The 13,301-nt window shown below is 37.3% G+C and overlaps 1 pseudogene; it reads left to right on the forward strand.

Moving 5' to 3' along the window:
• Positions 1-9,053: 9,053 nt before the first annotated feature.
• On the forward strand, positions 9,054-12,746 carry LOC110147783 (leishmanolysin-like peptidase pseudogene; annotated as a pseudogene).
• The last annotated feature ends 555 nt before the right edge of the window (positions 12,747-13,301 follow it).

A 13,301-nucleotide genomic window follows, 5' to 3' on the forward strand; every position in this document is an offset into this window, starting at 1 on the left:
ATAAATTAGTTAGCAAATAAAAGTGTCATGTGAGTCATCTGATTTTGTAAGAGTACATAACAGGAATAAATTATTTTCAAAATTAACGTGGGTGGTTCAAGAAAGCTTTCTGTATTCAATGATGCTCAAACAGTCTGAGAAATGAAGTAGGATAAGAAGTGAGAGACATTACTGATAGAAAATTCTACATCCTGTGGATGGAGAGAACATAGCCATAAGAAGTTCTGCAAAATGGTCAATACACTCCAAGAACACAAAACAGGGTATTACTGAGCATGAAAATGGTAAAATGGAAGGTAGGAAAAAATCTATCTTGAATTGTCTATATAGTGTTAGATATTTTTCTATGTTTGTACTTGTCTTTAGACATACAGACTAGTTTCAAATAATAAAAGGAAGTGACTACAATTTTCATATTGCATTTAAAAACGTTCATTTTCAAATCATAATTGCTTGGTAATATAATATGCAAGATTTAATGTAATATATCTTTCCTGTCATGACAGAAATAGAATCAAAGGAATATATCTGTCCCAGCAATGAGATTGGAGACAAAGGTGAAAATAAGATATGAAGTGATTATAACGAAATGAAAAAGCTGATTATGACCCATTGTGGAAATGACCACAAGGTCTTATTTTAGGTAGTTGCACTATGTTATATTGAGCTGACATAAAACATTAAATTGTCAAATCAGAATTTCAGAAATTAGTCAACTTTTAGAGTATCAAGCTTTACTCCTAAGCTCAAAGATATGTATATCAAAAGGTATAGGGAAAGGAAAAGATATTGAGATATGTGATGTGGTTTCCTAGGACTTTTTTTCCCCTTCATATTAGACACATGCTTATTGTCCCTGAGTAGCAGATGCACTCTCTATGTGAGGTTGACGTGTCATTTCACATAGTAGAGATCATTTAAGTTTTGAAACACTTCTGTGTTATATCCCAGATGGTCAGCTAACTTATGTGACATTTGTCAGGTCCACCCACAGCAGGAGTACCACAGATGTCCTATATTTGTTATGCCTGAGTTAGAAGTAGGAGGGCTTAAATATTCATTCAGCCACACTGTCCCAACATCTATTCCTGTAAATTTCAAAATCATTTTCCATTTTCCTTACTGAGAATCAAACTCTCTCTGAACCAATCTTGCATCTGGAGTCTTAATAATATTAACTGCTATATTTAGCCCACTTTCCAACAAGTTGAGGTCTGTTGAATTTCTCCTAACAAAATACTATTAAGAAGTAGTGTTGTCAACACCCAAATCTTGTCATTTCCTAGAAGTTTCTGTTGATACTACTCCTGTCTTCCCCTCACCCCATTTAGGCTCAACAGATTAGATTTCCTGAGAAGTTCCTGCAGCAAATCAAGTCAAACTTATGTGCTTCCCATGCATTTTGGTCACTGCTTTGGGGGGAACCTCTTGCCTTAGAGTCCCAATTTATGGCCATAATTATTTTTCTGGCTCTTATATTTCCTTTATGATTTCTCCACTTTCAGAATTTCCCGACTAGGAATTTTCAGTTTAGAGTGTAGTCTTAATAAAACATCTTTCTCTTTCCAAAATGATAGTAATTTTGATATATGGACCAGTCAATTTAAACAAAAACTGTAGAATTACTGGGTAATACTTAAGTTAGAATGGCAGAAATGATATTTGATTTACACATTACACTGCTTACTCAGAAATAGGAAAATCAATTTTATCTCAAAGAATACTGAGAAAAACTTACATGCAAGACAATGTTCTATGTTCTGTGAATAACAGAAAAAAAATGAAAATACATGACTTCTATGTTGATACTCTGAAAATAAGAATTGTAACTACTCAAGTTCTATATTTGCATTCTTTCTTTAGAAAGATAAATAAATATAATCTGTTGATATTTTTAGATAATTTCTGATATAGCAATATCATAAAATGATTTGTTAAACAATATATTTCAAACACTATTTTTCATAGACAAAAGAGGTGTTACTACAATGTGGATATTTCTACTACAAACTTACTAAGATTGAATTTAAGATCACTATAAAATAACTAAAACTAAAAATATAAAAATAAATAAGTAAAAAATAAATAAAATAACTAAAACTAGACACAGTCAAATATAATGTACTAAAAATCTGTGTGCTCACCTTCTTAAAAATAGAAACTTTCATATTTTTCAGAGAGCATTGTATTTTTTGAATTTGTCTGAATAAATTCAGAAACACTTGATGATTCAATCCCTCTAAGCAGGGAAGCTCCTGTATCCAGGGAAACCAGTCTGGGTTGCCAGGACCTAAAGTTAAGACAGGAGAAACCCTGCTGCCTGGGATGTAAGGAAGCAATCTGCTAGCCTTCTCTTTTAGTCAAGGATTATCTGTGCCTGTGATGCCTCCTGACCAATCTGGACACCCACCTATGCCCCAGTCATGTTTGTTATCTACAACCTTACTGTCCATAGTCAGTCTACCTCACCCATGGAGATGATAGTCATGATCAAAAGCAAACATTTTCAAATCTGTACCGGTGTCCATGGCTCCACTTGCCAGCAAGAAAACAACAGAAGGAACAGCAGTTATCTCCTGAATCACAGTGAGAAACTTCTAAGATCTTCACTTAGCAGCTGCTTTTTCAGAGTCACTGAGCCAAAAGCCCTGCCTGTGTTTAGTATAGTGTGAGAACACAAGTTCTAGAATCAGAATGACTATTCTGAAGTCTTGGCAATGCCATTTGCCACCTGTCAATATTTTAGTGAATTACTTAACCATGTTGATGTTCTATAACCTTATTCAATAAATAAGGGTAAATATAGAGGCTGATTTAGACATGTAGGGTGGATTAAATAAGACAATGTATCTAACAGGTTTATTATAATGTGGGAATGAAATCATAGCTACTTAGTAATGACATCTGCTAGTATTTTTGTGGTATGTTTATACCTTCTCTTCTTTGACTTCTAGTGTATAGAAAAATGTACATGTACATAGCTAGTTATATTTGAGAATGTGATGTATATTTTCATTATATTATGCAAATCTTAGGTGTGAAATTCACACTCTCTGCTGTGTCTACAGAAGCAAAACAGCAAGATAACTGAATCCTTAGAACAAGTTTCAAATCTGTTACCATAGTGTTGGGATGAAGCTGTGGGCTTGATTCTCTCACTAGCCTTGGTAGTAAAGAGGAAAATTAATGCTTTGTCCTTTATGCTTAATTCCTGCCTGGTCTTGATCACCTAGCTCACAACTTGGGTAAGAATCTGTACCTATACCTGACTGAGAGAAGACTAAACCGAGAGGATATGACTACTTGGAAACATCCTGATTTCCATTCATCCTTGAAGAAAGAAGAAGGAAAGAGAGGAATGAAGTGTTTTAAATGATAATTGACATCTAATAAAGTGACCCCACTATACCTCTAATAAGTCTTGACCCAGTGGATGTCAGACTGTGAAACGACCACTCCTTTATAGAGGAGATGATAGAAAGCTCCCTTACAATTTTCTCTGCATAGAGAAAGATTTCCTTTCTTAGATAGACCAAGATAGTTTCTAAAATGAATAAGCGTAAGCCTCTTCTTTCCTATAATTATACATTAGATAGATAAATTGATGAATAGATCATTTTAATTATCATAATCTTATAATTGTTATATTGAAATTACTTACCTGATTAACTGTGACTCTTTCTCATTTTGATCTTTCATTTCAGAACAATTCTGAAAACAAGCAAACAAACAAAAAATACACAGAATTTCAACTATCACAGCAAAAGAATGAGAAAAACTAGAGTCACTGGTGGCCAAAGTTCCTTCCTCAATTTTCTGTGAAGCATTCTATGATTGGCATCAACATGGACCTTGCAGGCACAATGCAGTCCTGCTAACCATCTGTTTCTCTCCTGTGTCCACAGTCAGGACAAGTCTACCAAGTTTTCCTCTTACAAACCATTCCTTTTCCTGTTCATTACTGCCACTTTAAATTGTTGGCCTAAAAATAAATAGACTACCAATTACTTCTCCTGCAAAAATTGACTTATCCAAAATCAGTAGAGAATTGCAGTTCAAGGTCTGCAACCATGGTGAGCCTTGAGAAAATTCCCAGCAAAGCAAGGAGATGAGAACTCTTTATAGTGGAGAAAATGAAGTTGTGAAGACTATCTTAAAAAGTACAAATTTTTCATTGGTTGGGCCATTGCCAGCTAAAAACAAGAGTCTTTTATTCTTTTTGTGGGGTTTTGCTATCTTTGCAGGGTATAAGAGTTTTTCTCTTTGGTCTCCTGACTCTATGTAATTGAGGTTTCTTACTTTTGTAAAGTAAAAGCACATCCAAAAAATAAACAAGCTTTTATTATTTAGCAAAGTAAATTGTGCTAGAAATTGGTGAAAGGTGGCATAAATTGCAAAATGAACAATTATTTTATATTAAGACATCTAATTAAAATATGCTAATTAAAACATCACTCAAATCTTCTAATTAATTCAGAGGTTAAAATTAAGGTTTTAATGTAAGTCCATCTTTATTTAGTTTACTCGCTCAGTCATGTTTGACTCATTGTGATCCCATGGAATGCAGCACTCCAGACTTCTCTGTCCTTGCAAATTCCCAGGGCTTACTCAAATTCAACATCAATTGAGTCAGTGATGGAATCCAAACATCTCATCCTCTGATGTCCCCTTCTCCTGTCTTCAATTTTTCCCAGCATCAGGATATGATGAGTTAGTTTTTCCCATAAGGTGGCCAAAGGATTGGAGCTTCAGCTTCAGCATCAGCCTTTTCAATGAATATTCAGGACTGATTTCCTTTAGGATCAAGTGGTTTGATCTCCTTGGAATCCAAGGGACTCTCAAGAGTGCTCTCCAACACCACAGTTCTGAAGTAAAAAAATTTCGGTGCTCAGTTTTATTTAAAGTCTTACTAACACATGAATATGTGACTACTGGAAAAAAATATAACTGACTAGGACCTTTGTCGGCAAAGTAATGTTTTTGCTTTTTAATATGCTGTGTAGGTTTGTCATAGCTTTTCTTCAAAGGAGCAAGTGTTTTTTTGTTTGTTTGTTTTTGTTTTCTTTTGTTTTGTTTTAATTTCAAGGTTGCAGTCATCACCTGCAGTGATTTTGGAGTCTAAGAAAATAAAGTTTCTCACTGTTTCCATTATTTCCCAATCTATTTGCCATGAAATGATGGGACTGGATTCCATGATCTTAGTTTCTGAATGTTGAGTTTTAAGTCAACATTTTCACCCTCCTCTTTCACTTTCGTCAAGAGGAGATTTAGTTCTTTGCTTTCTTCTGTAAGGTTGGTGTCATCTGAATATATAAGGTTATTGATATTTCTCCCAGCAATCTTGATTCTAGCTTGTGTTTCATCCAGCCCATAATTTTGCAGGATGTACTAGGAATATAAGATAAATAAACAGGGTGACAATATACAACCTTGATGTATGCCTTTCCCAATTTGGAAACTGTCCGTTGTTCCATGTCTGGTTCTAACTTTTACCTCTTGACGAGCATACAGATTTCTCAGGAGAAATCTGGTGTTGTGTTCCCATCTCTCGAAGAATTTTCCACAGTTTGTTGTGATCCACCAAAGTCAAAGTCTTTGGTATAGTCAATAAATCGAAAGTAGATTTTTTTTTTTTCTAAAACTCTCTGGCTTTTTTGATGATCCAACAGATGTTGGTAATTTGATCTCTGATTTCTCTGCATTTTTAAAACCAACTTGAACATTTTGAAATTTTCAGTTCATGAAATGTTGAAGCCTCACTTGGAGAATTTTGAGCATTACTTTGCCAGTGTGTGAGATGAGTGCAATTGTGTGGTCGTTTGAACATTCTTTGCCATTGCCTTTCTTTGGGATTGGAATGAAAACCTAACTTTTCCAGTCCTGTGGCCACTGCTGAGTTTTCCAAATCGCTGGCATATTGAGTGCAGCACTTTCACAGTATCATCTTTTAGGATTTGAAATAGCTCAACTGGAATTTCAACACCTTCACTAGTTTGTTGGTCCTGATGCTTCCTGAGGCCCACTTGACTTCTCATTCCAGGATGTCAGGTTCTAGGTAAGTGAGCACACCATCGTGGTTATATTGGTCCTGAAGATTTCTTCTGTATAGTTCTTCTGTGTATTCCTGCTACCTCTTCTTAATATCCCCTGCTTTTTTTTAGGTCCATATCATTTCTCTCCTTGTATGTACCCATCTTTGCATGAAATGCTTCCTTTGTATCTCTAATTTTCTGGAAGGGAATTCTAGTCTTTCTCATCTATTGTTTTCCTTTATTTCTTTGTATTGAAAATTGAGGAGGGCTTTCTTATCTCTCCTTGCTTTTCTTTGTAACTATGAATTCAGATGGGTACAGCTTTCCTTTTATCCTTTGCCTTTAGCTTCTCTTCTTTTCTCAGCTATTTGTAAGGCCTCCTCAGACAAACATTTTGTCTTTTTGAATTTCTTTTTCTTGGGGATGGTTTTGATCACTGCCTCCTGTACAATGACATGAAACTTTGCCCATAGTTCTTCAGGCACTCTGTCTATCAAATCTAATCCCTTTAGTCTATTTGTCACTTACTCTGCATAATCATAAGGAATTTGATTTAGATCATACCTGAATAGTCTACTGGTTTTCCCTACTTTCTTCAATTTAAGTCTGAAATATGCAATAAGGGGTTCATCATCTGAGCCACAGTCCACTTCTGGTCTTGTTTTTGTTGATTGTATAGAGCTTCTCCATTTTTTGCTGCAAAGAATATAATCAATCTGATTTTGGTATTGACCATCTTGTGATGTCCATGTGTAGAGTTACTCTTGTGTTGTTGGAAGTGGGTGTTTGCTATCATCAGTGTGTTCTCTTGGCAAAACTGTTAACCTTTGCCCTGCTTCATTCTGTACTTCAAGACCAAATTTGACTGATACTCCAGGTATCTCTTGACTTCCTACTTTTGCATTCCAGCCCCCTATAATGAAAAGGGCATCTTTTGGGTGTGTTAATTTTAGAATGTCTTCCAGGTCTTCATAGAGCTCTTCAACTTCAACTTCTTCTGCATTAGTCATTGAGGCACAGACTTGGATTAGTGTGATATTGAATAGTTTGCCTTGGAAATAAACAAAGATCATTCTGCTGTTTTTGAGATTGTACCCAAGTGATGAAACACAGCCCCATGAATCAACAGAAAATCAGTTTAAAGATTTACTGAGTATAGCCCTGCCCATCAGAACAAGACCCAGTTTCCCCAAGAGTCAGTCTTTCCCATCAGGAATATTCCATAAGCCTCCTATCAGAGGGCAGACAGAATGAAAACCACAATCACAGAATGTTAATAAAACTGATCACATGGACCACAGCTTTTTCTAACTCAATGAAACTATGAGCCATGCCATGTAGTCCCACCCAAGATGGACAGGTCAGGTCATGGTGGAGAGTTCTGACAAAATGTGGTCCACTGGAGACTGGAATGACATACCACTTCAGTATGCTTGCCTTAAGAACCCCATGAACAGTATGAAAAGGCAAAAAAGATATGACACCGAAAGATGAACTCCTTAAGTTTGTAGGTGCTCAATATGCTTTTGGAGAAGAGTGGAGAAATAACTCCAGAAAGATTGAAGAGACAGAATCAAAGCAAAAGCAATGTCCAGATGTGGATGTGAATGGTGATGGAAGTCAAGTCTGATGCTCTAAAGAACAACATTGCATAGGAACCTGTAGTATTAGGTTCAATATCTTTGAGTTAATGAAATACATCATATATTTTATATAATACATATAGATATGTCTGGCTGTGCATATCATTATTACTAAATGAATATAAATTAATATTAGTCCCCTATAATTAAGTAATACAAACACTAATTGAGCACACTGCTGCTGCTGCTGCTGCTGCTGCTAAGTCGCTTCAGTCGTGTCCGACTGCAACCCATAGATGGCAGCCCACCAGGCTCCCCCATCCCTGGGATTCTCCAGGCAAGAACACTGGAGTGGGTTGCCATTTCCTTCTCCAATGCGTGAAAGTGAAAAGTGAAAGTGAAGTGGTTCATTCGTGTCTGACTCTGAGCGACCCCATGGACTGCAGTCTACCAGGCTCCTCTGTCCATGGGATTTTCTAGACAAGAGTACTGGAGTGGGGTGCCATTGCCTTCTCCGAGCACACTACTAACCAACTACTGTACATTTTTCAGAATGAATAGCAACATGCCTGTATAAATTATTTTTGTAGGAATCATTCTCATATTTGGGGAAACATTTTAATAAAATGACAGTCTGAACAAAATCAAGAGCATTTGCTTCATGACATTACAGTAGTTCATGAAGTGCAGGAGTTGTTGGAAATATGGAGGAATATTAAAGATATAAAGGAGGTTAAGAAAAAAAGCACAATTTCTTCCAACAATGAATTTTCTGAATTTAAATACTTGATTGCACAAGGCACTGACCTTAAAAGCAACAAATATTCTGCTACAATGTTGGCTGCAAGCATTTTCTGCACTGTTTTATTCTCCCATTTTGGTGAAAGGAGGTGAATTATTAATCTTATTGCTAGGAAGCAGAATTGGCTATTAGTCTCCAAATTTTTTTACAGTTAATAAAGTTAAACGAAAACTTGCATATGTACAAGTTGGGTTTAGAAAAGACAGAGGAATCAAAGATCGAATTGCCAACATCTGTTGGATCATAGAGAAAGCAAGGGAATTCCAGAAAAACATCAATTTCTGTTTCATTGACTACAGGAAGACTTTGTGTAGATCAAAACAAACTGTGGAAAAGTATTAAAGAAACAGGAATACCAAATCATTTTATCTGCCTCCTGAGAAGCCTGTATGTTGGTAAAGAGCAACAGTTAGGACAGGACATGGAATAAGAGACTGGTTCAATTTGGGAAAGGAGAATATCAAGACTGTATATTGTCACCCTGTTCATTTAACTTATATGCCGAGTTCAGTTCAGTTCAGTTGCTCAGTCATACCCAAATCTTTGTGACCCAGCATGCCAGGCTTCCCTGTCCATCACCAACTCCCAGAACTTGCTCACACTCATCTCAAACATATGCAGAGTGCCTCATGAGAAATGACGGGCTGGATGAACCACAGGCTGAAATCAAGATTGCCAGAAGAAAAGTCAACAACGTCAGATATGAAGATAATACCATACTAATGGCCAAAAGTGAGGAGGAACTAAAGAGCCTTTTGATGAAAGTGAAATAGGAGAGTGGTAAAGTTGGCTTAAAACTCAACATTAGAAAAACAAAAAACAAAAAAACTAAGATCATGGGATCTGGTCCCATCACTTCATGGCAAATAGAAGAAGAAAAATTGTAAGTAGTAATAAATTTTATTTTCTTGGGCTGCAAAATCACTGCTGATGGTAGTGCATAAAAGATGCTTGCTCCTTGGAAAATAAAGCTATGGCAAACCTAGACAGCATATTATAAAACAGAGATAGCACTTTACCAACAAATTTCCCATCTAGTCAAAGCCATGGCTTTTCCAATAGTCATATATGGATGTGAGAGTTGGACCATAAAGAAGGCTGAGCACCAAAGTATTGATGTTTTTGAAATTGTACTAGAGAAGATTCTTGAGGATTCCTTCAATTTCAAGATCAAATCAATAAATCCTAAAGGAAATCAATCCTGAATATACATTGGAAAGACTGATGAAGCTAAAGCTGAGGTGTCAATACTTTGGTCACCTGACGTGAAGAGCCAAGTCATTGGAAAAGATCCTGCTTCTGGGAAAAATTGATGGCCAAGGATAAGAGTGAAAGGTTGTTGCTGAACGATAAGACACCGGGATTCTTGGCCTCCGGAGGAGACGAATTCAATCCGAGGCCAGAGACAAGGCTGGATTGCTCAGAGCTTTTGCATAATAAAGTTTTATTAAAGTATGAAGGAGATAGAGAATACTCTGACATAGGCATCAGAAGGGGGCAGAAAGAGTGCCCCCCTCCTAGCCTTTAGCTGTAAGTTATATAGTCACTCACAGTCTGTTAATGAAAAGAAAGGAATGTCTTAGAATTTAGAATGGCACCAGATAATTCATCCCTGGCCATAAAACAATTGACTTGAATCTTGTAGAAGGGCAGATTACCAACAAATAGTTTCATTTACATAGATTAGGGGAACAATATCTGAGTAAGTAGATTAGGCCATTTGGCAGAACTTAGAGTCCTGGGGTAAATGCATAGCACATTATCATAGCTTAAGACAAACATTTCCATAAGAAAAAGAAATATATTGGTTAACTCAAGGTTTGAGAGTAGTTAGCTTCAGGTGAAACCAGGTATCACGGCAACACAGCATTTTAAGAGAAACCTCCTTTTAAATTTGTATAGAGAAGGAAAAAAAATATCGCTGGTTTGTTTCCTCCTGCCGCTTAAGAGAGATAAAAATGTCTGATACTTGCAACCTATTTCCTCTGTTTGGAGACCCCTGGCCTTCCTGCCTGTTACCCTCTCAACAGGACAGCAGAGGATGAGATGCCTAAATAGTATCGCCAACTCAATGAATATGAATTTGATCAAAGTCCAGGAAGACAGTGAAGGACAGTGGAGTCTGGCATGCTACAGTCCATGGGGTCACAAAGAGTCACAGGTAACTTAGCTACTGAACAACAACAAGAACAAGGTTAGAGTATGCTCTTAGTTAACATAAATTTACTCACATTTTGCTATCTTATGTTTTTATTAAAAAATATTGTTTGGGCTTGGCCTGAGGATGGCAGCTGAGTCAGGTAGAAGCGCAAGCTCCTTGGGTTCAGGCCAGGGCCCCAAGCAGTTGACACTGGAGTGGCTCTTTATGGGTCCAAGGCATTCTACTCCTTTTGGGGAGCTCTAGACAATTGCCACATCTATTCCTGTCTTCTTGCACAGTTCTCTCTGCTGGCACCATGCCTCTCTGATTCTGAGGTCATAAATAAGGTCCATCTTAAATCATGTTGTAAACAGTGATGTTAATGAACATTTAACAAGTAAAACTAATCTATAATAAAAGTATTGAAGAGTTGCTTCCTGAGAAATGACAGTTTATAAAGAACAAATTTTTCTCACAAGCTGTTTCCTATTTAGAGAAGATTTTTCAGGTTCATAGACCTGCAGGCAGTATATTACTTAGTAGATAGACAATGCACAACAAACCAGTTTCAATACCTATGGAAGGAAAATGGTCACCATAGATACTGTAGTAAGGAATGTTCAGAGCATACAAGTATGGACCCATTATCATGCCTGAGGAGCACGTCCAGCAACGCAGAGTTCACTCTGGGGATAAGTGCCCCTGTGGAGCAGTGGATGTGCCAAGTCAAGAGGGAGTCCAGGACGAAGATTTTGTTCTTTATGTAGGTACTCTGGTCACTGAGAAGTGCCATCATGAGAACATCATTTCTTATTCAACCTATTGTCAGCAGGAAGCACAAAATGGACAGGCCAATAGCAGGGTATGTTAACTTGTGTCCAAATATGATCTCTACTCAGCCTCAGGAGCTTCTTGGAATGCTGTCCATAGTGAAACATGAGATTATTCATGATCTGGGTTTCTCTGCTGGGCTATTCTACCACGATAAAAATGGAAATCTTCTAACTTCAAAATTTGCAGATGGTCTCCCACTTTTTAACTATAGTCTTGGATTATCTCAACAGAGTGATAAAGTAGTTCCAAAAGTGGAGAGATTATGGGACATTTATGATAATAAGCAAATTCTTCACACTGTCTATCTTATAGTAATGCATCATGTTGTCAATGAAGCACAGAAACAGCTCTCAAATTCTGGAGGGAATGGAACTTGAAAATCATGGTGGTATGGACACTGAGCTTAACCACTGGGAAAAAGTGATTATTAGAAAATCAAGCCATGACTGGTTCTCATACTCAGAACCGAGTTCTCTCTTGAATCACTCTGGTTTTAATGGATGACGTTGGCTGGTATAAAGTTAATTACAGAATAGCTGAGAAATTAGACAGGGACGGAGGAGTGGGCTGTGACAGTGCCAGGAAGAGCTGTAAATTCTGGATTGACCAGCAGTGACAAGAGAGACAGATGCTGAACCCTTACTGTAACATACTCAGAAGTAATCTGTTGCAATTAACTTGCAGGCAGGACCAGAGAGCAGTTGCAGTGTATAATTTGTAGAAGTTTCTGAAACCTCTGGCATAGGAGTACCAGTGCTTTGATGAACTCACTGGAGTACCTGCAGAAGATCTGCCTTATTATGGTGCTTCAGTAGAAATTGCTGGCTACTGCCCTTTCAGTAAGGAATTCAGTTTTTATTTAAGTGGTGAATATCAGTGCAGGTCAGATCGTAGAGTACTGGAAAATCAACCAGACCTTTGAAAAAAAATTATGGTGCTGAAATGTATGGACCTCATTCAATTTGTCTAATTCAGAAATTAGCTTGTGTCATGGAAAAGGGTGTAAAGAAGCCAAGTTACTTGGACTGGGGTCATGGATGCTATCAGGTTTCTTGTTCTCTACAAGGTCGGAAGGTTTGAGTTCAGGATATTTCATATATGTGTAGTTGGGCCAGGCAGGTCCTCCCTGTCAATATTCAGATGAATGGCTGGATTCAACATGGAAATCTGTTCTGCCCATTCTGTTGGGACTTCTGTGAGCTCTGTCCCCCTGAGACAGATTCTCCAGCTGCTAACCTGACTCAAGCACTACCCCCCTGGATCTCTGTTCCCATTCCCCTAGCCTGGTGGTCACCCTCTGACTTCTGCTAGGCAATCTATTTCCTCTGCTGGCTGGATTTTTACTGTGCATATGACACTAGAAATGGAAAAGTGAATTCTTAAGACATTTCTTTGTGTCATGTGCCTCTGAAAAAAACACAAAACCTTAGTGAGTGCCAGCCTGTGCAGATGGCAGAAGTGGCATTCCTGACTTTGGCTTGACCACAGTCAGATCTTGAAGCAGAGCTTCACAGCAGTCATTCCTCATCAGAAACCCAACACCCTCAAAGTTTAGAGAAGGAGGAGGAATTCCAAATCACCAACTCTCTACTTTTCAGTATACATAACCATCTTGAAGTTTTCTTTTGAAGGTAGGACAATAGGTGAAAATTTAGGGGATTACATACCTCAGCATTTTCATTAACCTAAAGTAATGGGGAAGTTCATCACTGCTGCAATAATTTAAATAACAGCTAATCATTGCAAGATTATAAATTGTGAACTCTGTCCTCAAAAATATAAATTGTCCTTTGACTTCAGAAAATATTTTGTTTTTATTTCTACATCAAATATTATACCTATTCTGAACTTAATGACTGCATATAGTATACCTAAGTCATTTTTCTAAAGGGTTTGCTTTTAAATTTGTT

This window comes from Odocoileus virginianus, chromosome 8 (assembly GCF_023699985.2).
Source record: "Odocoileus virginianus isolate 20LAN1187 ecotype Illinois chromosome 8, Ovbor_1.2, whole genome shotgun sequence".
Taxonomy (NCBI): Eukaryota; Metazoa; Chordata; class Mammalia; order Artiodactyla; family Cervidae; genus Odocoileus; species Odocoileus virginianus.